The sequence below is a fragment of the Ranitomeya variabilis genome, chromosome 3 (assembly GCF_051348905.1).
Source record: "Ranitomeya variabilis isolate aRanVar5 chromosome 3, aRanVar5.hap1, whole genome shotgun sequence".
In the NCBI taxonomy this organism is placed as follows: Eukaryota; Metazoa; Chordata; class Amphibia; order Anura; family Dendrobatidae; genus Ranitomeya; species Ranitomeya variabilis.
Window position 1 is genome coordinate 259545944 of NC_135234.1, and position 26677 is coordinate 259572620.

General features: G+C 44.4%; 1 long non-coding RNA gene across 1 annotated transcript; it reads left to right on the plus strand.

The window, feature by feature from the left end:
* The first annotated feature begins 201 nt into the window (after window positions 1-201).
* Window positions 202-26677, plus strand: LOC143818147 (uncharacterized). The gene is made up of 3 exons (XR_013224343.1): window positions 202-240; window positions 18527-18563; window positions 26658-26677. It is a non-coding gene; the product is annotated as an uncharacterized LOC143818147 (long non-coding RNA).

Consider the following 26677-nt stretch of genomic DNA (forward strand, 5'->3'; position numbering starts at 1 on the left):
GCCGCAGGTATGGCCTCCGTGAGTTCCCAGGCACACGGACACGGATAACTCCGGTACCGATTTATTCCGGTACCGGAATTATCTGGACGTGTGGGTCAGCCCTTACAAGGTTTTATCCATTATCCCCATCAGCTTACTAGTTTAGCACAATGTGGACATTGTCAAATTCTGTGCAGCATGCCAGTTCTCATAGAGAGCCTTGTAAAAGGAAAGGATCTGGATATGTCACCTGTGCTGCTGGTGAGTGGTGACCCAGTTGTGGATTTTAGCAATATTACCGCTGACTTTGAATATATTATTTAATAGTAGAATGATACCAGCAGGAAAACGCAGAGATTTATTATAATATTATTCTTAAAGAAGAAAATATGAGTAAGTTCTGCGTGCTTCTCAGTGCTTCAATGTGACCTGGTTACAGACTAGTCTTTGAAGGTGTGTTGATTATGGGTATTATTGTAATTACTCAACACAGTTTTCATAATTTTTTTCCACCATTTTGTTTCCCATTACTACGAGTATTTTAATACTGTGTGTATTCTTTTGCATGTGTATGACACACAGCTCTTGATTTGAGAAAGGAATTTTCCTACTTAACATCACATAAACTTTTAAGGCTGGATTCAGACGATCGTGCTAAAACTTGGGCTAATCATATCCAAAAATTTCAGACGTGGCTTGCTCCATGTATGGTTCTGTGTGCTTGTCAGCATAGTGGATTAGTGCAGGAGCTTCCTGCCATTTACATACACTTGTTTGGTCCATAAATTGGACGATAATAATGCATGCTGCATTTTTTTCCACGTAGACGACAGGTCCGTGTTGAAACTTGGCCATTTTCGCTTGCACATGTGTTCCCATTGTGCACTTTGTGGTGCATATGGACAGCTCCCATCCATATAATATACTCCTCTCAACAAACCCTTGGTGGGAGTGAATAAAGTTTTAGATAGGCCACAGTCACAAGTTAAAGCTGAAGCAGCTCAGAGCAGTTTAAAGAGGGCTAGTTTGAGTCGCCCTATGTTGAATTTGCAAGAAGAACAAAAGTATCTCCAGAGCCATGTAGTCTGCATACCCAAAAGGGATGGAAACTGTGTGAATTCCCACAGGGTTAAAAGCTTGAATGTTCACAAGGGAGCTTCCCTTTATTTGTGTGCATGAACCAGGAGCTGCAGAAGAAGTTCTACTCCACAGTAGGTGTCTGTTGACCAGAATGTGAATCAAAGTACCAGAGAGTGATTACAGTCATGCTCACAATATAGTAAGCAATGGCTGTATCTGCTCCCTGCATATCTAGCTTGACTGGAGGCGAGGAAGAATTTAAGTTCATTTTCTCCCTGTAACTGCTGCTCCTGTAAGCTATCTTATTGAGATGTCAACACTATTTTCCTGCAGATTAACCCAATAATTGCAGATAAATAGCATTTCTGAACATGACAGTCTCCCTTTAATCATGCTGAACTGAATACTAAAGAGTAGGGTTGAGCGACTTTCATTTTTTTAAGATCGAGTAGGGTTTTGGGAAACCCGATTTTGTCCAGAGTCGAGTCGAGTGCAGTCGGCCGATTATCGCTAAAAGTCGGGGATCGACCGAAACACGAAACCCAATGCAAGTCAATGGGGAAGCATAGTCGGCAGTGAGTGGAGGCCAGGAAAACACCTACAGTGCCCATTTTAATGCCAAAAACATCCATTCTTGTTTCTGAAGCTTGCCAATCTTAATTAACTGTATAATAGTAGTTGGGCATAGGGAATTGGGGGAAAGTTGTGGGGGGAGTAGGGCTGGCTCAAGTTTTTCGTGGGCCCAGGAAATGCGGACTACGTCACGGCGGTGTTGCAGGGAAAGGTAAGTATTTAAAAGTTGCAAGTGCTGTGATCCTGAGCAAGCAGGGGGGGGGCCCACTCGTTTGCATTGCCACTGGCACAGGGCCCCTCAAAGTACGGCGGTGTGTTTGCATGGCGGGGGCGCCTCCCACCAGCAGCGACACTTTTGCGTACTCTGAGGGGCCCTGTGCCAGTGACGTCGCCAACGAGTATGCCCCCCCACCTGATGAAGGAACCTGCACTTTCATCTGCACCTTCCTCTTTGTCCCTGTGTAAGGTGGTATAACATGCGGGAAGGGGAACCTTACTTTCAGCAGGGACAGATTCTGGCTGTGTAGAGTACAAGGGGAATGTAGTGGTCTAGGTCAATGTACCAGCAGACTCATTTAGCAGTGGCTGGGCAATGGGCAGGATGAGGAGGAAACAGATATAGGGCCAAAGAATAAAGTAGGCTACATGCAGTTCAAAATTGGTAACAGGACTAAACAGGCGGCATTGCTTTGTTCAGTGGAGTAGCAAACCCAAGAGCAGCAGACACTGTTTCAAGGGCCTAACCACACTAGTAGGCCAAATGCAGTTTAATATCTGATAGTATAGGGCGAAAGCCAGAATGTGGAAGCTCAGCTTTGTTCAGTTGAGGACAACACCAGGGAGGGGCAGACACCTTTAGTAGGCCGGAAAAGCCTATTGCATTTTTCAAAATGGTAATTTGGAGCAGAAGGTTGAAGCTCAGCTTTATTTAGTTGAGGGCAACACCAGGGAGGGGCAGAAGCCGTTAGTAGGCCCTAACCACCATTTTTTTTTTAAAACCACTTAATGAGAGCCGGAAGGTTGAAGCTCAGCTTTATTTAGTTGAGGACAACACCAGGGAGGGGCAGAAGCCGTTAGTAGGCCCTAACCACCATTTTTTTTTTTAAAACCACATAATGAGAGCCGGAAGGTTGAAGCTCAGCTTTATTTAGTTGAGGACAACACCAGGCAGGGGCACACAGACAGACACCTTTTGTAGGCCTGAAAAGCCTATTGCATTTTTCAAAATGGTAATTTGGAGCAGAAGGTTGAAGCTCAGCTTTATTTAGTTGAGGGCAACACCAGGGAGGGGCAGAAGCCGTTAGTAGGCCCTAACCACCATTTTTTTTTTTAAAACCACATAATGAGAGCCGGAAGGTTGAAGCTCAGCTTTATTTAGTTGAGGACAACACCAGGGAGGGGCAGAAGCCGTTAGTAGGCCCTAACCACCATTTTTTTTTTTAAAACCACATAATGAGAGCCGGAAGGTTGAAGCTCAGCTTTATTTAGTTGAGGACAACACCAGGGAGGGGCACACAGACAGACACCTTTAGTAGGCCGGAAAAGCCTATTGCATTTTTCAAAATGGTAATTTGGAGCAGAAGGTTGAAGCTCAGCTTTATTTAGTTGAGGGCAACACCAGGGAGGGGCAGAAGCCGTTAGTAGGCCCTAACCACCATTTTTTTTTTTAAAACCACATAATGAGAGCCGGAAGGTTGAAGCTCAGCTTTATTTAGTTGAGGACAACACCAGGGAGGGGCACACAGACAGACACCTTTTGTAGGCCTGAAAAGCCTATTGCATTTTTCAAAATGGTAATTTGGAGCAGAAGGTTGAAGCTCAGCTTTATTTAGTTGAGGGCAACACCAGGGAGGGGCAGAAGCCGTTAGTAGGCCCTAACCACCATTTTTTTTTTTAAAACCACATAATGAGAGCCGGAAGGTTGAAGCTCAGCTTTATTTAGTTGAGGACAACACCAGGGAGGGGCAGAAGCCGTTAGTAGGCCCTAACCACCATTTTTTTTTTTTAAAACCACATAATGAGAGCCGGAAGGTTGAAGCTCAGCTTTATTTAGTTGAGGACAACACCAGGGAGGGGCACACAGACAGACACCTTTAGTAGGCCGGAAAAGCCTATTGCATTTTTCAAAATGGTAATTTGGAGCAGAAGGTTGAAGCTCAGCTTTATTTAGTTGAGGGCAACACCAGGGAGGGGCAGAAGCCGTTAGTAGGCCCTAACCACCATTTTTTTTTTTAAAACCACATAATGAGAGCCGGAAGGTTGAAGCTCAGCTTTATTTAGTTGAGGACAACACCAGGGAGGGGCACACAGACAGACACCTTTAGTAGGCCGGAAAAGCCTATTGCATTTTTCAAAATGGTAATTTGGAGCAGAAGGTTGAAGCTCAGCTTTATTTAGTTGAGGGCAACACCAGGGAGGGGCAGAAGCCGTTAGTAGGCCCTAACCACCATTTTTTTTTTTAAAACCACATAATGAGAGCCGGAAGGTTGAAGCTCAGCTTTATTTAGTTGAGGACAACACCAGGGAGGGGCAGAAGCCGTTAGTAGGCCCTAACCACCATTTTTTTTTTTAAAACCACATAATGAGAGCCGGAAGGTTGAAGCTCAGCTTTATTTAGTTGAGGACAACACCAGGGAGGGGCACACAGACAGACACCTTTAGTAGGCCGGAAAAGCCTATTGCATTTTTCAAAATGGTAATTTGGAGCAGAAGGTTGAAGCTCAGCTTTATTTAGTTGAGGGCAACACCAGGGAGGGGCAGAAGCCGTTAGTAGGCCCTAACCACCATTTTTTTTTTTTAAACCACATAATGAGAGCCGGAAGGTTGAAGCTCAGCTTTATTTAGTTGAGGACAACACCAGGGAGGGGCACACAGACAGACACCTTTAGTAGGCCGGAAAAGCCTATTGCATTTTTCAAAATGGTAATTTGGAGCAGAAGGTTGAAGCTCAGCTTTATTTAGTTGAGGGCAACACCAGGGAGGGGCAGAAGCCGTTAGTAGGCCCTAACCACCATTTTTTTTTTTAAAACCACATAATGAGAGCCGGAAGGTTGAAGCTCAGCTTTATTTAGTTGAGGACAACACCAGGGAGGGGCACACAGACAGACACCTTTTGTAGGCCTGAAAAGCCTATTGCATTTTTCAAAATGGTAATTTGGAGCAGAAGGTTGAAGTTCAGCTTTATTTAGTTGAGGGCAACACCAGGGAGGGGCAGAAGCCGTTAGTAGGCCCTAACCACCATTTTTTTTTTTAAAACCACATAATGAGAGCCGGAAGGTTGAAGCTCAGCTTTATTTAGTTGAGGACAACACCAGGGAGGGGCAGAAGCCGTTAGTAGGCCCTAACCACCATTTTTTTTTTTAAAACCACATAATGAGAGCCGGAAGGTTGAAGCTCAGCTTTATTTAGTTGAGGACAACACCAGGGAGGGGCACACAGACAGACACCTTTAGTAGGCCGGAAAAGCCTATTGCATTTTTCAAAATGGTAATTTGGAGCAGAAGGTTGAAGCTCAGCTTTATTTAGTTGAGGGCAACACCAGGGAGGGGCAGAAGCCGTTAGTAGGCCCTAACCACCATTTTTTTTTTTAAAACCACATAATGAGAGCCGGAAGGTTGAAGCTCAGCTTTATTTAGTTGAGGACAACACCAGGGAGGGGCACACAGACAGACACCTTTAGTAGGCCGGAAAAGCCTATTGCATTTTTCAAAATGGTAATTTGGAGCAGAAGGTTGAAGCTCAGCTTTATTTAGTTGAGGACAACACCAGGGAGGGGCAGAAGCCGTTAGTAGGCCCTAACCACCATTTTTTTTTTTAAAACCACATAATGAGAGCCGGAAGGTTGAAGCTCAGCTTTATTTAGTTGAGGACAACACCAGGGAGGGGCACACAGACAGACACCTTTAGTAGGCCGGAAAAGCCTATTGCATTTTTCAAAATGGTAATTTGGAGCAGAAGGTTGAAGCTCAGCTTTATTTAGTTGAGGGCAACACCAGGGAGGGGCAGAAGCCGTTAGTAGGCCCTAACCACCATTTTTTTTTTTAAAACCACATAATGAGAGCCGGAAGGTTGAAGCTCAGCTTTATTTAGTTGAGGACAACACCAGGCAGGGGCACACAGACAGACACCTTTAGTAGGCCTGAAAAGCCTATTGCATTTTTCAAAATGGTAATTTGGAGCAGAAGGTTGAAGCTCAGCTTTATTTAGTTGAGGACAACACCAGGGAGGGGCAGAAGCCGTTAGTAGGCCCTAACCACCATTTTTTTTTTTAAAACCACATAATGAGAGCCGGAAGGTTGAAGCTCAGCTTTATTTAGTTGAGGACAACACCAGGGAGGGGCACACAGACAGACACCTTTAGTAGGCCGGAAAAGCCTATTGCATTTTTCAAAATGGTAATTTGGAGCAGACGGTTGAAGCTCAGCTTTATTTAGTTGAGGGCAACACCAGGGAGGGGCAGAAGCCGTTAGTAGGCCCTAACCACCATTTTTTTTTTAAAACCACTTAATGAGAGCCGGAAGGTTGAAGCTCAGCTTTATTTAGTTGAGGACAACACCAGGGAGGGGCAGAAGCCGTTAGTAGGCCCTAACCACCATTTTTTTTTTTAAAACCACATAATGAGAGCCGGAAGGTTGAAGCTCAGCTTTATTTAGTTGAGGACAACACCAGGGAGGGGCACACAGACAGACACCTTTTGTAGGCCTGAAAAGCCTATTGCATTTTTCAAAATGGTAATTTGGAGCAGAAGGTTGAAGCTCAGCTTTATTTAGTTGAGGGCAACACCAGGGAGGGGCAGAAGCCGTTAGTAGGCCCTAACCACCATTTTTTTTTTTAAAACCACATAATGAGAGCCGGAAGGTTGAAGCTCAGCTTTATTTAGTTGAGGACAACACCAGGGAGGGGCAGAAGCCGTTAGTAGGCCCTAACCACCATTTTTTTTTTTAAAACCACATAATGAGAGCCGGAAGGTTGAAGCTCAGCTTTATTTAGTTGAGGACAACACCAGGGAGGGGCACACAGACAGACACCTTTAGTAGGCCGGAAAAGCCTATTGCATTTTTCAAAATGGTAATTTGGAGCAGAAGGTTGAAGCTCAGCTTTATTTAGTTGAGGGCAACACCAGGGAGGGGCAGAAGCCGTTAGTAGGCCCTAACCACCATTTTTTTTTTTAAAACCACATAATGAGAGCCGGAAGGTTGAAGCTCAGCTTTATTTAGTTGAGGACAACACCAGGGAGGGGCACACAGACAGACACCTTTTGTAGGCCTGAAAAGCCTATTGCATTTTTCAAAATGGTAATTTGGAGCAGAAGGTTGAAGCTCAGCTTTATTTAGTTGAGGGCAACACCAGGGAGGGGCAGAAGCCGTTAGTAGGCCCTAACCACCATTTTTTTTTTAAAACCACTTAATGAGAGCCGGAAGGTTGAAGCTCAGCTTTATTTAGTTGAGGGCAACACCAGGGAGGGGCAGAAGCCGTTAGTAGGCCCTAACCAAAGTTGAAGGCCAAATGCAGTTTAATTTCTGATACTATAGGCCGAAAGCCAGAAGGTGGAAGTTCCGATTTAGACAGTGGAGGACAATTTGAATTAGGGACTGCAGACAGACTTAGTAGGCTGTCCCCTGTGGACCATGCATCCACCACATTAACCCATTGCGCCGTAATGGACACGTAATCTTCCGTGGCCATGCCTACAGGTCCATGCGTCTGTTGTCGGGTGCACCTTTGTACTCACAGATTGCCAGAGTGCATGGACAATGCGGTCTTTTACATGCTGGTGGAGGGTTGGGATGGCTTTTCTCGCAAAAGAAGTGTCGACTGGTTAGCTTGTAGCGTGGTACAGCGTAGTCCATCATGGCCTTATTAATAGTAAATAAAATATATAACTAGGCTCTATGAACTTTTAAATAGGTTCCAGGGGTACACGGGCAGCATTGGTGTGGTCAGTGGAGGAGTATTGCAAGTAGGGGCTGCAGACAGGCTATCAAAGGCCTAAAATAACAAACAGTAGGCAGTCATGGCAGTTTTACATCGGTTACATGGATACACAGGCAGGCACTCCAGGCAGCATTGTGGTCAGTGGAGGAGTATTGCAAGTAGGGGCCGCAGACAGGCTATCAAAGGCCTAAAATAACAAACAGTAGGCAGTCATGGCAGTTTTACATCGGTTACATGGATACACGGGCAGGCAGCTTGGTGGTCAGTGGAGGAGTATTTAAAGTAGGGACCGCAGACAGGCTATCAAAGGCCTAAAATAACAAACAATAGGCTCATGGCAGTTTCACAGCGGTTACATGGATACACGGGCAGGCAGCTTGGTGGTGGTGAGTGGAGGAGTATTTAAAGTAGGGACCGCAGACAGGCTTCAAAGGCCTAACATAAGAAAATGGGCTGGCTGTAGGCACTTTATAATTGGTTCCAGGGGTACACGGGCAGCAGTGGTCTGGTCAGTGGAGGAGTATTTAAAGTAGGGACCGCAGACAGGCTATCAAAGGCCTAACATAACAAACAATAGGCTCATGGCAGTTTTACAGCGGTTACATGGATACACAGGCAGCTTGGTGGTGAGTGGAGGAGTATTTAAAGTAGGGACCGCAGACAGGCTATCAAAGGCCTAAAATAACAAACAATAGGCTCATGGCAGTTTCACAGCGGTTACATGGATACACGGGCAGGCAGCTTGGTGGTCAGTGGAGGAGTATTTAAAGTAGGGACCGCAGACAGGCTATCAAAGGCCTAAAATAACAAACAATAGGCTCATGGCAGTTTCACAGCGGTTACATGGATACACGGGCAGGCAGCTTGGTGGTGGTGAGTGGAGGAGTATTTAAAGTAGGGACCGCAGACAGGCTTCAAAGGCCTAACATAAGAAAATGGGCTGGCTGTAGGCACTTTATAATTGGTTCCAGGGGTACACGGGCAGCAGTGGTCTGGTCAGTGGAGGAGTATTTAAAGTAGGGACCGCAGACAGGCTATCAAAGGCCTAAAATAACAAACAATAGGCTCATGGCAGTTTCACAGCGGTTACATGGATACACGGGCAGGCAGCTTGGTGGTCAGTGGAGGAGTATTTAAAGTAGGGACCGCAGACAGGCTATCAAAGGCCTAAAATAACAAACAATAGGCTCATGGCAGTTTCACAGCGGTTACATGGATACACGGGCAGGCAGCTTGGTGGTGGTGAGTGGAGGAGTATTTAAAGTAGGGACCGCAGACAGGCTTCAAAGGCCTAACATAAGAAAATGGGCTGGCTGTAGGCACTTTATAATTGGTTCCAGGGGTACACGGGCAGCAGTGGTCTGGTCAGTGGAGGAGTATTTAAAGTAGGGACCGCAGACAGGCTATCAAAGGCCTAAAATAACAAACAATAGGCTCATGGCAGTTTCACAGCGGTTACATGGATACACGGGCAGGCAGCTTGGTGGTGGTGAGTGGAGGAGTATTTAAAGTAGGGACCGCAGACAGGCTTCAAAGGCCTAACATAAGAAAATGGGCTGGCTGTAGGCACTTTATAATTGGTTCCAGGGGTACACGGGCAGCAGTGGTCTGGTCAGTGGAGGAGTATTTAAAGTAGGGACCGCAGACAGGCTATCAAAGGCCTAACATAACAAACAATAGGCTCATGGCAGTTTTACAGCGGTTACATGGATACACAGGCAGCTTGGTGGTGAGTGGAGGAGTATTTAAAGTAGGGACCGCAGACAGGCTATCAAAGGCCTAAAATAACAAACAATAGGCTCATGGCAGTTTCACAGCGGTTACATGGATACACAGGCAGCTTGGTGGTGAGTGGAGGAGTAGTGCAAGGAGTGTCTGTCCCAGTACTCCCAAAATATAAATAGATGTTAATGTCTCGCAAAACAACCAAAACAAAAAAAAAAGGTGGCATACTTAGGTACAGGGGTGGGCTCATCTACTGAGTTTCTGACATACTAATTTGGCAGTAACTATTTAATGGTGCCAATATAGGACACAGACACAGACTACTTTAAGTTGCATCATAGATGTCTACAAATTTGTATTGTCAGTGCCAGACATTGAATGATGTCAGCGAATAGACTAAAGATTGGTGGAGCTGTGCGACATAATTTTGCACGTGGTAGAGCACATTTTGAGCTGGGGTAGGGGGGAACTCTCTTGAGGCCGGCGGGACCGCCCCAGGGCCCCTCATGTTACAACGGTGTGTCTGACGTTGGGTGCGCACCACCACCGCCAGAGACACTACATTGTACTATGAGGGACCCAGTAGCAATGCCGTCAACCAAAAGCGAGCACACCCACCTCTTCAGACAAACAGCAGTCTCACGGGTGCTTGCGCCAAGTCGCGATACCACGGCCCCGTGTGGGGAGTTTTGCCATTTAGGGAGGTGTAAACATGTCGTATGCTGTACAATCAGCTGCAGCAAATTAGACATTAGAAAAGTAATTCACAGGCAAGAGCTTTTCATAGGAAAGCTAGGTGTCGGCCGGGCAAGGTGGGGCAAAAGATTTCGAAATCCAGTTGTGGTTCATTTTAATGAATGTTAGATCGTCAACATTTTGGGTAGCCAGACGAGTCCTTTTTTCGGTTAATATTGAACCTGCAGCACTGAATACTCTTTCTGATAGGACACTTGCTGCCGGGCAAGCAAGCTCCTGCAATGCATATTCTGCCAATTCTGGCCAGGTGTCTAATTTGGAGGCCCAGTAATCAAATGGGAATGACGGTTGAGGGAGAACATCGATAAGGGATGAAAAATAGTTAGTAACCATACTGGACAAATGTTGTCTCCTGTCACTTTCAATTGATGCAGCAGTACCTGTCCTGTCTGCGGTCATAGCAAAATCACTCCACAACCTGGTCAGAAAACCCCTCTGTCCAACGCCACTTCTGATGTGTGCACCCCTAACACTCCTAGTCTGCTGCCCCCTGGAGCTCGTGTGAGAACGATCACGTGCGCTGTGTGCTGGGAATGCCTGAAGCAAACGGTCAACAAGAGTTGATTGTTTGGTTGCTAATATTAGTTCCAAGTTCTCATGTGGCATAATATTTTGCAATTTGCCTTTATAGCGTGGATCAAGGAGGCAGGCCAACCAGTAATCGTCATCGTTCATCATTTTCGTAATGCGTGTGTCCCTTTTTAGGATACGTAAGGCATAATCCGCCATGTGGGCCAAAGTTCCACTTGTCAAATCTCCGGTTGTGATTGGTTGAGGGGCAGTTGCAGGCAAATCTACGTCACTTGTGTCCCTCAAAAAACCAGAACCCGGCCGTGACACGCAACCAATTTCCTGTGCCCCCGTGAAAGTTTCCGCATTAAAAATATACTCATCCCCATCATCCTCCTCGTCCTCCACCTCCTCTTCGCCCGCTACCTCGTCCTGTACACTGCCCTGACCAGACAATGGCTGACTGTCATCAAGGCTTCCCTCTTCCTCTGGTGCAGACGCCTGCTCCTTTATGTGCGTCAAACTTTGCATCAGCAGACGCATTAGGGGGATGCTCATGCTTATTACGGCGTTGTCTGCACTAACCAGCCGTGTGCATTCCTCAAAACACTGAAGGACTTGACACATGTCTTGTATCTTCGACCACTGCACACCTGACAACTCCATGTCTGCCATCCTACTGCCTGCCCGTGTATCCTCCCACAAATAAATAACAGCACGCCTCTGTTCGCACAGTCTCTGAAGCATGTGCAGTGTTGAGTTCCACCTTGTTGCAACGTCTATGATTAGGCGATGCTGGGGAAGGTTCAAAGACCGCTGATAGGTCTGCATACGGCTGGCGTGTACAGGCGAACGTCGGATATGTGAGCAAAGTGCACGCACTTTGAGGAGCAGGTCGGAGAACCCAGGATAAGTTTTCAATAAGCACTGCACCACCAGGTTTAAGGTGTGAGCCAGGCAAGGAATGTGTTTCAGTTGGGAAAGGGAGATGGCAGCCATGAAATTCCTTCCGTTATCACTCACTACCTTGCCTGCCTCAAGATCTACTGTGCCCAGCCACGACTGCGTTTCTTGTTGCAAGAACTCGGACAGAACTTCCGCGGTGTGTCTGTTGTCGCCCAAACACTTCATAGCCAATACAGCCTGCTGACGCTTGGCAGTAGCTGGCCCATAATGGGACAACTGGTGTGCAACAGTGTCATCTGCCGATGGAGTGGTTGGCCGACTGCGTTCTGTGGAAGAGCTGTAGCTTCTGCAGGAGGACGAGGAGGAGGAGGAGGGGGTGCGAACGCCTACAGCCAACTGTTTCCTAGACCGTGGGCTAGGCACAACTGTCCCTAAATTGATGTCGCCTGTGGACCCTGCATCCACCACATTCACCCAGTGTGCCGTGATGGACACATAACGTCCCTGGCCATGCCTACTGGTCCATGCATCTGTAGTCAGGTGCACCTTTGTACTCACAGATTGCCTGAGTGCATGGACGATGCGCTGTTTAACATGCTGGTGCAGGGCTGGGATGGCTTTTCTGGAAAAAAAGTGTCGACTGGGTAGCTCGTATCGTGGTTCAGCGTACTCCATCAGGGCTTTGAAAGCTTCACTTTCAACTAACCGGTAGGGCATCATCTCTAACGAGATTAGTCTAGCTATGTGGGCGTTAAAACCCTGTGTACGCGGATGCGAGGATAAGTACTTCCTTTTTCTAACCAGAGTCTCATGTAGGGTGAGCTGGACTGGAGAGCTGGAGATCGTGGAACTTTCGGGTGTGCCGGTGTACATGGCAGACTGAGAGACGGTTGGAGACGGTATTGTTTCCGCCGGTGCCCTAGATGCAATATTTCCTCATACAAAACTGGTGATTCCCTGACCCTGACTGCTTTTGGCTGGCAAAGAAACCTGCACAGATACTGCCGGTGGTGCGGAAAATGGTGGCCTTACAGTGACGGAAGGGATGTTGCGTTGCTGACTAGCTTCATTGGCCGAGGGTGCTACAACCTTGAGGGACGTTTGGTAGTTAGTCCAGGCTTGAAAATGCATGGTGGTTAAGTGTCTATGCATGCAACTAGTATTTAGACTTTTCAGATTCTGACCTCTGCTTAAGCTAGTTGAACATTTTTGACAGATGACTTTGCGCTGATCAGTTGGATGTTGTTTAAAAAAATGCCAGACTGCACTCTTCCTAGACTCGGATCCCTTTTCAGGGATTGCAGACTGAGCTTTAACCGGATGGCAACGCTGTGCTCCAACAGGTTTTGGCTTTGACACGCGTTTTGGTCCAGATACGGGCCCGGCAGATGGAACCTGTTGCGATGTTGATGCCTGCTGCGGCCCCTCCTCCACCTCCGCTTCTGAACTACTGCCGCCTGCACCCTGTTCCCCCAATGGCTGCCAATCGGGGTCAATAACTGGGTCATCTATTACCTCCTCTTCGAGCTCGTGTGCAACTTCGTCTGTGTCACTGTGTCGGTCGGTGGTATAGCGTTCGTGGCGGGGCAACATAGTCTCATCAGGGTCTGATTGTGGATCTGTACCCTGAGAGGACAATGTGGTGGTCTGAGTCAAAGGAGCAGCATAGTACTCTGGCTGTGGCTGTGCATCAGTGCACTCCATGTCAGAATATACTTGTAATGGGCATGGCCTGTTAAATGTTTCACTTTCTAAGCCAGGGACGGTATGTGTAAAGAGCTCCATGGAGTGACCCGTTGTGTCGCCTGCTGCATCCTTCTCTCTTGTTGTAGTTTTTGCTGAGGAGGACAAGGAAGCGACTTGTCCCTGACCGTGAACATCCACAAGCGACGCGCTGCTTTTACATTTACCAGTTTCGGAAGAGGAGGCAAAAGAGCTAGAGGCTGAGTCTGCAATGTAAGCCAAAACTTGCTGTTGCTGCTCCGCCTTTAAAAGCGGTTTTCCTACTCCCAGAAAAGAGAGCGTTCGAGGCCTTGTGTAGCCTGACGACGAAACTGGCTCCACAGCTCCAGACTTAGGTGGAATATTTTTATCCCCACGACCACCTGATGCTCCACTACCACTACCATCATTACCAGCTGACAATGAACGCCCACGACGACCTCTTGCACCAGACTTCCTCATTGTTTTAAAATCTTAACCAAAGTAACTTTATTTGTTGCTGTCAAACAACTTACACGGTGAGCTATAACTTCAGTATGATTTCAATATCCCTTAACAGGTTGGTGAGACCACAAGGAAAATCAGGCACAATGTTACACACTCTGTTTTCTGTGGCACAAAATCACAGAGATGACACACACGCAGGACTGTCACTCAAGCACTAATGTCAATATTAATCTCCCACCTAATTTATTTATTTTTTTTTCTCAGGGAGACTTTAGAAACCAAATAATATTAAAAAAAAAAAAAAAAAAAGGCTTTCTATGGCCCACAATTAGAGAGAGAGAGGTGGCACAACCAGGAGTCAAGACTGGCGCACAAGCTGAAAGGGCAATATTACTCTCCCACTGTTTTTTATGTTTTTTTTGTTTTTTTCAGGGAGACTTTAGAAACCAAATAATATTAAAAAAACCAAAAAAAAAAAAGGCTTTCTATGGCCCACTGAATGAGAGGGAGAGAGGTGGCACACTGTTGTGAATTTGGATTCTGGGCTCCCCCGGTGGCTACTGGTGGAATTGAACTTGTGACATCATCTTCCCTGTTCACCTGTTCTGATTAGATCTGGGTGTCGCTATATAACCTGGCTTCTCTGTTAGATGCTTGCCGGTCAACAATGTTATCAGAAGCCTCTCTGTGCTTGTTCCTGCTCCCAGACATCTACTAGATAAGTTGGACATTCGTCCATGTTTTGTTTTTGTATTTTGGTTCCAGTTCACAGCTGCAGTTTCGTTACTGTGTCTGGAAAGCTCTTGTTGATCAGGAATTGCCACTCTGGTATTATGAGTTAATGCCAGAGTCCTAAAGTAATTTCTGGATGTGTTTTGTTAGGGTTTTCTACTGACCATGAAAGTATGCTTTCTGTCTTCTGCTATCTAGAAAGCGGACCTCAAATTTGCTAAAACTATTTTCCTGCTGCGTTTGTTGTTTCATCTCATATCACCGCCAATATATGTGGGGGGCTTCTGTCTCCTTTTTTTTTGGGCATTTCTCTAGAGGTGAGTCAGGTCTTATATTTCCCTCTGCTAGCATTATTTAGTTCTCCGGCCGGCGCTGGGCATATAGGGATAAAAAGTAGGACATGCTACCTGGCTACTTCTAGATGATGCGGTAGGTTTAGTTCATGGTCAGTACAGTTACATCTTCCAAGAGCTTGTTCCTATAGAGGCTTATGCTAGTTCTCTGGCCATGGAGATCATGACAGCACACCCAGGAGTCAAGACTGGCACACAAGCTGAAAGGGCAATATTACTCTCCCACTGTTTTTTTAGGTTTTTTTTTTTTTTTTCAGGGAGACTTTAGAAACCAAATAATATTAAAAAAAAAAAAAAAAAAAAAAAAAAATAGGCTTGCTATAGCCCACTGAATGAGAGATAGCACACACAGCAGTGGCACACAAGCCCTGACTGAGGCCAATATTTTTCTCCCACTGATTGATGTAGTGTTTTTGTGTTGAGGTAGAATTTAGAACACAAATCACGGAAAAAATAAATAGGCTTTCTATGGCCCACTGAATGAAAGGGAGAGAGGTGGCACACCCAGGAGTCAAGACTGGCACACAAGCTGAAAGGGCAATATTACTCTCCCACTGTTTTTTTATGTATTTTTTGTTTTTTCAGGGAGACTTTAGAAACCCAATAATATTTTAAAAAAAAAAAATAAATAGGCTTTCTATGGCCCACTGAATGAGAGGGAGAGAGGTGGCACACCCAGGAGTCAAGACTGGCACACAAGCTGAAAGGGCAATATTACTCTCCCACTGTTTTTTTAGGTTTTTTTTTTTTTTTTCAGGGAGACTTTACAAACCAAATAATATTAAAAAAAAAAAAAAAAAAAAAAAAAAAATAGGCTTGCTATAGCCCACTGAATGAGAGATAGGACACACAGCAGTGGCACACAAGCCCTGACTGAGGCCAATATTTTTCTCCCACTGATTGATGTAGTGTTTTTGTGTTGAGGTAGAATTTAGAACACAAATCACGGAAAAAATAAATAGGCTTTCTATGGCCCACTGAATGAAAGGGAGAGAGGTGGCACACCCAGGAGTCAAGACTGGCACACAAGCTGAAAGGGCAATATTACTCTCCCACTGTTTTTTTATGTATTTTTTGTTTTTTCAGGGAGACTTTAGAAACCCAATAATATTTAAAAAAAAAAATAAATAGGCTTTCTATGGCCCACTGAATGAGAGGGAGAGAGGTGGCACACCCAGGAGTCAAGACTGGCACACAAGCTGAAAGGGCAATATTATTCTCCCACTGTTTTTTTAGGTTTTTTTTTTTTTTCAGGGAGACTTTAGAAACCAAATAATATTAAAAAAAAAAAAAAAAAAAAATAGGCTTGCTATAGCCCACTGAATGAGAGATAGCACACACAGCAGTGGCACACAAGCCCTGACTGAGGCCAATATTTTTCTCCCACTGATTGATGTAGTGTTTTTGTGTTGAGGTAGATTTTAGAACACAAATCACGGAAAAAATAAATAGGCTTTCTATGGCCCACTCAGTGAGAGATGGCACACACAGGGATGGCACTGTAGCAGAAATGCCAATCTTAATCTCCCACAAAAAAAAAACAAACAAAAAAAAAACTGTCCTACAATTACTATCTCCCTGCAGTAATGTAAGCCAGGTATGGCAGGCAGCAATAGGAGTGGACTGATGCACAAATTAAATAAAAAGTGTGGACAAACAAAAAAGATAGCTGTGCAGAAAGGAAGGAACAAGAGGATATGTGCTTTGAAAAAAGCAGTTGGTTTCCACAGTGGCGTACACACAGCAATACAGCTATCACGGAGCCTTCTAGGGCAGCCCAATGAGCTACAGCGCTGAGGGGAAAAAAAAAAAAAAATAGCTTCCACAGTCCCTGCACACCGAAGGTGGTGTTGGACAGTGGAAATCGCTGCAGCACAAGCGGTTTGGTGGTTAGTGGACCCTGCCTAACGCTCTCCCTGCTTCTGACGAAGCGGCAGCAACCTGTCCCTAAGCTCAGATCAGCAGCAGTAAGATGGCGGTCGGCGGGAACGCCCCTTTATAGCCCCTGTGACGCCGCAGACAGCAAGCCAATCACTGCAATGCCCTTCTCTAAGATGGTGGGGACCAGGATCTATGTCATCACGCTGCCCACACTCTGCGTTCACCTTCATTGGCTGAGAAATGGCGCTTTTCGCGTCATTGAAACGCGACTTTGGCGCGAAAGTCGCGTACCGCATGGCCGACAAGCACAGGGGTCGGATCGGGTTTCATGAGACGCCGACTTAGCCAAAAGTCGGCGACTTTTGAAAATGATCGACCCGTTTCGCTCAACCCTACTAAAGAGGTAGATGAAAAACTTAAGGTTGTTTTTATTAAAGCAAAAAGCTACACCACCTTCCAGTGCATTGTGTTAAGTAATGTTTATGCCTGTGACCTTGTACCACCTGAAGATGTAACTGCAAATCTTTTTATACTAATATCAGAAAACGCTTCTGGGTGAACAGCAGGGGCAGGCTGGGCTGGGGGCAAAGGGGTAAGTGCCCTCCCAGGCAGGTCCCCCCAGCAGTTTTATGCCCTTAAATCACAGAGCTACAGTATGTCACACAAAATACTTAATAAGTAACATTTCCCACATGTCTACTTTACATCAGCACAATTTTGGAACCAAAATTTTTTGTTAGGAAGTTATAAGGGTTACAAGTTGACCAGCAATTTCTCATTTTTACAACACCATTTTTTTTTGAGAGACCACATCTCATTTGAAGTCATTTTGAGGGGTCTATATGATAGAAAATAACCAAGTGTGACACCAAGTGTGACACCATTCTAAAAACTGCACCCCTCAAGGTGCTCAAAACAACATTCATGATTATACGAGATGTCTTGGAAATTTGAAGCCACACATTACCCTAAGAATCTACTCGATAAAGAAAAAATGTTGGTCTTCAATCCATCTCCTAGCCAGACTACTCATTCTAAACCTGAACGAGTTCCCTTCATCCATACTCATCATCCCGTTATGCCCATGATATACAACATGATCCGCAGACATTGGCCCATGTTGAAACACTCATACCCCCACATTGAGGCCTTTGCAACTCCACCTCTCATGTGCAAGCGCAGACCTCACAACATTCGGGATAGAGTGGTCAAAGCTGATATAGGCAGCTCCTCTAAGGTTCCCAGGCAAATTTTTTGGGGTACTGAGAGACGCAGCACATTCCCCTGTTTAAGTTGTGCATGTTGTTCAAAATGTTATCAAATCCAGCTTTATTACCCACCCTCACTCTGGCAAACAATATAAGATCAAAGTTTTTTTTTACTTGCGATTCCAATAACGTTGTGTGCATGATTAAGTGCGTGGTTAAGTGCCCATGTGGCCTTCTCTACGTTGGCGAGACATCTCAACACGTCAGAGATTGAATCGCCAGTCACAAATTAACCATAAGATGCAAAAAACCTGGCTCCCCCTTCCCCATCACTTTATATCTGCCAACCACTCTGTTTCCCAAATGCGCTTTCAGATACTAGAGCAAGTTGAAAGACCGCGTAGAGGTGGTAATCATATTAAGTAATAAGGGAACAAAAATCCTACTGGATTTACACATTGCAAACACTTGCACCCAAAGGTCTCAACAGGGAGCTCGATCTGGCCTTCCGATAATGTAGCTTGAGGACTCGTGGTTTCCTACATCAAATGTAATACGTTTTTTGCTATGCCTAGGAAAAAGGTTCTATTTTGAATATATTACTCCTCTATGAACAAAATCTATACCCTTTCAGTATTGTATGTTCTTTTGGGGGGGATTAGTGTATAACATGCTGACCTTCTTTATCTTCTGTGCACTAACTCATTTCAATACCCCTAGGCTATTTAACCTCAATGGTTTATCACTCCCGACTGGGGTAAGTACCAAGATTCTGCCCAAAAGAAATGTTTTTGCCGTGTTTTTGCAATTTTTTTCTTTTTCTTTTTTCTTTTTTACACTTATTATTATTATTTTGTTGGGTTTTTCATTTTATTTTTACCTTCATTTTATTTTTGTTATTTTTTTTCCCTCATGTTTTTTTCACTCATGTTGTTTTTCCTAATTTTTTCTCATTTTTCCTTTATTTCCCTTTATTAGTTGTTTCATATTTTTCGGATTTCCTTTTTTATATTTTTTTATTTATTTTTTTATTTTTTATTTTTCCCTCATTTTCTTTTTTAGTTTTTCTTATGTTTATTTTTTCTTGCTATATAATTTTTCTCTTTTTCTTATTTTTCTATTTTACTTTTTTTTTATCCTTCCTCATTTTATTTTCATTGTATTTTCGATTCCTTTATATTATTTAGTATTTATTATCATTATTTATTTTTCCCCTTTTTTTATTATTTATTTATTGCTGATTATTTTTTTCTTATGCCACACCATCAACATTATGGTCATTATCATTTTAATTTTTACTTCTTGCCAGTTCTTTATTTTTCATTATTTTTATTTTTATTATTTTCATTATGATTTTTCATTTATTGTACATTACCGTTAGTTTCACCACTCCTTTACTGTATTTTCCATTCCTCTATTCCTCGATCTCCTTGTTCCATACCCCCACTTTCCTTATACCCAGATATCCACGCCCCAGTCCTTCTATGTTTACTTACTTGACATGACGTGGGCATCCGCCCCCTTCTAGCGCCACCCCCAGCCGCATACAGCATGCCTTTGCTTAGACAGCTGCTCCTAGCTCCCATAGCCACGCCACCTAGTGCGCATGTGCCCGCCCCCTTCAGCGCCGCTCTTAAAGGGAACCTGTCACCCCCAAAATCGATGGTGAGGTAAGTTCACTATCATCAGGGGCTTATCTACAGCATTCTGTAATGCTGTAGATAAGCCCCCAAAGTAAAGGCCCCGTCACACATAGCGATTTACCAACAATCACGACCAGCGATACGACCTGGCCGTGATCGTGTCTGTCACACAGACAGCTCTCTCCAGCAACCAACGATCAGGGGAACGACTTTGGCATCGTTGAAACTGTCTTCAACGATGCCGAAGTCCCCCTGCAGCACCCGGGTAACCAGGGTAAACATCGGGTTACTAAGCGCAGGGCCGCGCTTAGTAACCCGATGTTCACCCTGGTTACCAAAAAAAACAAACAGTACATACTCACCATCTGATGTCCGTCAGGTCCCTTGCCGTCTGCTTGCCGCTCTGACTGAGTGCCGCCGTACAGTGAGAGCAGAGCGCAGCGGTGACGTCACCGCTGTGCTGTACTTTCACTTTCACTTTGCGGCGCTCAGTCAGTGTGGGAAGCAGATGGCGAGGGACCTGACGGACATCAGATGGTGAGTATGTACTGTTTGTTTTTTTTTACATTTACGCTGGTAACCAGGGTAAACATCGGGTTACTAAGCGCGGCCCTGCGCTTAGTAACCCGATGTTTACCCTGGTTACCAGTGAAGACATCGCTGGATCGGTGTCACACACACCGATTCAGCGATGTCAGCGGGACCTCAACGACCAAAAAACGGCCCATGCCAATCCGACACGACCAGCGATCTCACAGCAGGGGCCTGGTCGCTGGTACGTGTCACACATAGCGAGATCGCTACTGAGGTCGCTGTTGCATCACAAAACTTGTGACTCAGCAGCGATCTCGCTATGTGAGACGGGGCCTTTACCTGAAAGAGGAGAAAAAGACGTTAGATTATACTCACCCAGGGGTGGTCCCGCTGCGGTCCTGTCCGATGGGTGTCTCAGGTCCGCTCCGGCGCCTCATATCTTCATTCCATGATGTCCTCTTCTGGTCTTTATGTCGCGGCTCCGTCGCAGGCGTACTTTGTCTGCCCTGTTGAGGGCAGAGCAAAGTACTGCAGTGCGCAGGCGCCGGGACTCTCTGACCTTTCCGGCGCCTGCGCACTGCAGTACTTTGCTCTGCCCTGGTGAAGACCATAAGAGGACGTCATGGAATGATGATGGGAGGTGCTGTACCGGACCTGAGACGCCCATCGGAGTGGGACTGCCCCTGGGTGAGTATAATCTAATGTCTTTTTCTCCTCTTTCAGGTAACATCGGCGGCTTATCTACAGCATTACAGAATGCTGTAGATAAGCCCCTGATGACGGTGAACTTACCTCACATTGATTTTAAGGGTGACAGGTTCCCTTTAAGTCTATGCGATGTACCTTCACTGCAGCCCACGGTGTGTAGCGTGCATGCGCTCGCTGCGCTTCATACATAGGAGCCTGTCGGCTTCTGCGTCCCTAAGGCTACTTTCACATTTGCACTTAAATGCGCAGCGTTTAAAACGCATCCGCAAGTGGTTGAAAAAATGCATGTAAACGTGCACAAACGTGGCATTTTTTAGACGCATGCGGTAGCGCATGCGGTTAAAAACCCACCGCGTTTGTACGCGTTTACATGCGTTTTTTTCCTGCGTTTGCGTTATTATATCCGCATGCTTTTTGTATTCCTATATTTATCATTAGGGATGCATGCGTTTTTGTTTGTTCGCGTTTTGCCGTGTTTTATGACGCATGCGTCTACACATGTTTTCTTTTGGAACGCATGCGTTCACGAACGCAAGTGCTAAAAACCGCATGCGTTCATATAGACAGCAATCTCAATACAAAACTCACAAAAATTAATACATATGCGTGGCCGAGAGACAAGGATTGTTATATCTCTCCCAATATTTCTGTCCGAAACAATAGGACAGTCTAGGAAACTCCCCAATAAATACAAAACAACAGAACGGAGTATACAAGTCCCAATACGCATTTTATTTAAAAATTGTATAATTTTATTTATATTATCAAAATATATAATTCAAACTGAGTAATCAAATATAAATACAATACATATAAAATAACAGGATTAGTGGAGGAGGAAACACTATAATAGTGGCGGAGCGGATGACAACACCTATCACATCATATCACAAGGACTGCTATTGTGGGAGCCATAGTATGAAAACAGTCTGTGGCAATAGCCCTAATCATCATAGCTATATTGCTCAAAAAGAAAAGAAAAAAAAAAAAAAAAAGTTGCAACAGTGCAGGTTATATCACTAGCTAAAGTGCCATAGTGCCTACAGGACTCATCACCTCATATCATATAAAGCAGCTTACCCATTAGGTCTGAGATGTCTCACCACGCTCCACACACCACCCCCTTGACGCACGTTTCGCGGTCGCTTTCTCAAAAAGGGGTTTGTTGCTAGCTCACTCTCTCACCGGTTAAAATAGGGCGCATACAGGAAGTCTCATCAAGCGCATCGGCGCACATGTGTCCAAGGTCCAGATCCATCATACCCGGCGGTCGTCAGAGCCGCACACACAGGGGGCGGAAAACCGCTCAGTGACGTCACATGGTGTGTGTGCGGCATCTAATGATAACCGCCCAGGAAGTCAGGTGCATAGACTCTAGAGCACGTGTGCGCACAGCCTGAGACCCTCCCACCGAAGTCCATGGCGACCGCCATTTTCTAAATGATATCCAGTATGTTACAAAGTAACATGTGAGTAAATAAAAGAAAGTCTTTGACCAGAGACCATCAGAAGCACGAATCACCGCAAAGTAAGTAATACTACTAAGCCTGCTGTGAATTACATAGTTTAACTCCCCAGATCACCATATCGGGGACCACAAGAAAAGTGCTTAAAGTGCTGTAAACAAAGTGACTGCCTACATAAATAAATCCAAAACCCACCCATGGATAACCATGGGAATCGCTATATTATAATGGTGAGATATAACGTGCATAAGCACGATTAAAATAGTGAAATGTCATTAATGGAGATCATACAACCCCTCCTGCTATACTAAATAGAAACTCATACTTGGTGAAAACATAACAGTGTGCACCATGACAGGGGCCCATCAGAAAACATGATAAGTGATATACAAAAACTAAACATAAATTCATATGTGAATACATAAGTAATTACAGACGTGTACACATACATATAAATGCAGCACAGCAGGAATTAAAAAAAAAAAAAAAAAAAAAAAAATAGTAAATATATAATACTAATAAATAGTATGCATAAATAATAATAGAAAAAATATAAAGATATAATAAGACAAATAATCAATAATGAATATATATATGAATATGAATATATAAATATATATGAGTAATTGAATAATACGAAAAAAATAATACAAGAACGATATCTAATATAATAATAATAACGAAGAAAAATAAACACATCAAATAATAAAGAAAATAAAATGAAAATAAAAAATAACAAAATAATAAAGTTGAAATCCGGTTTCATTCATAGAAGGTCTCAGGCGAATCCGGTGAGAGATCGCATAACAGGTCACATTGCGGCAGCGTCCCATACTAATAAAAACTAAAGACAAGAGAACAAACTTATTAGAATAAAACTTAAAAACACAGAAAGGAATCATCTGGAAAGAGGATAAACAACAATAGTCAGAATTGTACTGAGTGCTGGGACAGCACAAAAGTATTACCAATGAGGACGAAGTCGTGGTGGAACAGCAATCGCACATAAGAGGTGGGAAAGGCGTGTCATAAAAATGGAACAAAACTCAATTGTTCATTAAGTCCCTTGGGGGACATGGTGTCAAGGATGGCAATCCACCTGCATTCACATTGTGCAAGCAGTTGCTTCAGATTGCCACCCCTGATGCCGCCATGAATCCTATCAATTCCCCTCACTTTTAGACCGGTGGGATCAGACCCGTGGTACATGCGGAAATGCCTAGGTAGGGTTTTCAAAGTTGATATATCCTTTGTTTCTTTTGCAGCCAGAATGTCACGAACATGCTCGCGCGTCCTAACCTTCAGTTCTCTAGATGTGAGACCGATATAAATCAGGGAGCAGGGACATGTAGCGTAATATACCACATGGGTGGAATTGCATGAAATATAATCACGAATTGTATATTCCCGTATTATATATATATTGCGTATTGGGACTTGTATACTCCGTTCTGTTGTTTTGTATATAGACAGCAATGCATTTTTTTGCCGCAAACCTTGCGCAATCGACTGCATGCTTTTCCAGGTGACAAATTGACGCCTCTAAAAATTACTACATGTTGCATTTCCGTGCCAAGCCGCAAATGACGAAAAAACACATGCGTCGTCAAAAGCGAACAAACAAAAACGCATGCGTTTTTAATGTTAAATATAGGAATACAAAATGCATGCGGATCTATGTGGTACAAACGCTGCGGACACAACCGCAAATGTGAAACCGGCCTAAACCTCGCTCCCACCTTCCGCATGTTGCAGGCGCTCCCTCTCCCCGCTCATTTCCCCACTAGCCCGCCTTTCTTCCTATCTGGATGCCATATTAACTCACTGACCACCTATGACAGTGCACAGCACCACAGGGACCCTGGCACTTTAGACCCGCAGGTATCTATTCAATCCACTATAGCACCTATACTTATGCTAATTCCTGGCATTCACTCCCTGATCCCTTGTCAGGACTCGCATGTCATTTTCATTATTGTATTCCCTTAGTTTCAATAGGTAACATACCTCCTTCCCGTGGCTTTCCAGATTCTTGTCTCCAAAACTTATAGGCTTGTTATTTTCCATACCTTTCCATTCTTCTATCTCTTCTATGGCTTTACTCACTATACCTCATCTCCCCACAGCTCTTCTCAGGAGCCCATACATGATAATTCCGTACTGCGGTTTTCTACTTAATTAACCATACTCTTCTTTAAGGTCAGTTTCACATGTTTGCACCTCCTCAATATTAGCATAACAGATTTTTCCTTTCTTTATTTGGATGTGGATCATATGTGGTGCCCGCCACTTTTTGGTTCAATTGGGCTTAAAACTGTTGTATTAATACGCAATTAATACACAGTCATCATCTCTATGGGCATGATTTGATTTGTATATATCTATATATATAATCATCTAAGGGTCACTTCCGTCTGTTTGTCTGTCTGTCTGTCACGGTAATCCCACGTCGCTGATTGGTCGTGGCCAGCAGGCCGCGACCAATTAGTGATGAGCACAATACGGCCACAAATTCGCCACTTCCTACTCTCTGTCAGTGCCCCCTACATACTCCCCTCCAGTCAGCACTCACACAGGGTTAATGGCTGAGTTACACCGCGCTATGCCACGGTGTAACACAGTCCATTAACGCTGCTATTAACCCTGTGTGACCAACTGTTTACTATTGATGCTGCCTATGCAGCATCAACAGTAAAAAGTTCTAATGTTAAAAATAATAAAAAAATAAAAAATCATTATATACTCACCTTCTGGTGCCTTTCACGCTCCTCGTGACACTCCGGGCCATGCATCTCGCGAAATGATAACGTAGTGAGACCGCAGTGCATTCTTGGGACCGGAGCATCGCGAGGAGCATCGCTAAACACCTCGCCTGGATCCGGGGGCCGACAGAAGGTGAGTATATGACTATTATTTATTTTTATTTTTTTTAACAGGGATATGGTGCCTACATTGCTATATACTACATGGGCTGTGTTATATACTATGTGGGCTGTGTTATATACTGGGTGGGCTGTGTTATATACCACGTCTCTGTGCTATATACTTCGTGGGCTGTGCTATATACTACATCGCTGTGCTATATACTACGTGGGCTGTGTTATATACTGTGTGAGCTGTGCTATATACTGCATCTCTGTGCTATATACTACATGGGCTGTGCAATATATTACGTGGCTGGGCAATATACTATGTGGCTGTGCTATATACTATATGAGCTGTGCTATATACTACGTGAGCTGTACTATATACTACGTAGCTGTGCAATATATTACGTGCTGGGCAATATACTACGTGGCTGTGTTATAAACTGTGTGAGCTGTGCTATATACTATGTGAGCTGTGCTATATAGTACGTGGCTGTGTTATATACTACGTGGGCTGTGCTATATACTACATAGCTGTGCAATATACATGGCTGGGCAATATACTACATGGCTGTGCTATATACTACGTGGCTGTGTTATATACTACGTGAGATGTGTTATATACTACATGGGCTGTGTTATATACTACGTGGGCTGTGCTATATACTATGTGGGCTGTGTTATATACTGCGTGGGCTGTGTTATACACTGTGTGGGCTGTGCTATATACTATGTGGGCTGTTATATACTGCATGGGCTGTGTTATATACTACGTGGGCTGTGTTGCATACTACGTGGGTTGTGCTATATACTACGTGGGCTGTGTTATACACTGCATGGGCTGTGCTATATACTATGTGGGCTGTGCTATATACTACATGGGCTGTGCTATATACTACGTTGGCTGTGCTATTTACTACATGGCTGTGCTATATGCTACGTGGCTGTGTTATTTGCAACGTGGGCTGTGATATATACTATGTGGGCTGTGTTATATACTACGTGGCCTGAGCTATATACTACATGGCCTATGCTATATGCTACGCGGCTGTGCTATATGCTACGTGGGCTGTGTTATATGCTACTTGGCTGTGGTATATTTCTCTGCTGTATCTGTGCATCAAGAATCATGGTATGTGTTAAAGAGGGGGGCCCACTGAGACCCTTTCACCCGGAGCCCTCAAAAACCTGGAGCCGGCCCTGGCTTCACTGATTGGTCACGCCTGGCCAGCTGTGAACAATCAGCGACAGGCGCAGTCCGGCCGCGAATTGGCGTGGAATTTGAACCACACTTGGCTAATTGGTCGCGCCTGGCCGTCCAAATCCTGTGTATAAATTGCATTATTCTGAAAACTTTATAAATAAACTACATACATATTCTAGAATACCTGATGTGTTAGAATCAGGCAACCATCTAGTGTATGTATATTCTTTGTAGAATTTTGTATATATCTCCACATACATGCACAGATTTGACCAAATGTACTCTGTTGTATATAACCGACATTGATCTTGTGTATATCTGACACTATGTATATCTGCACTGGGATGTTCCCATAGTTTATGTATTACAATCCTTTGTTGTTTTGCATCTCAATTGTCTAACTTATTGTATTTCTATTGTCTCTTCCAGCGAGGTTTGAAAAAGACCCA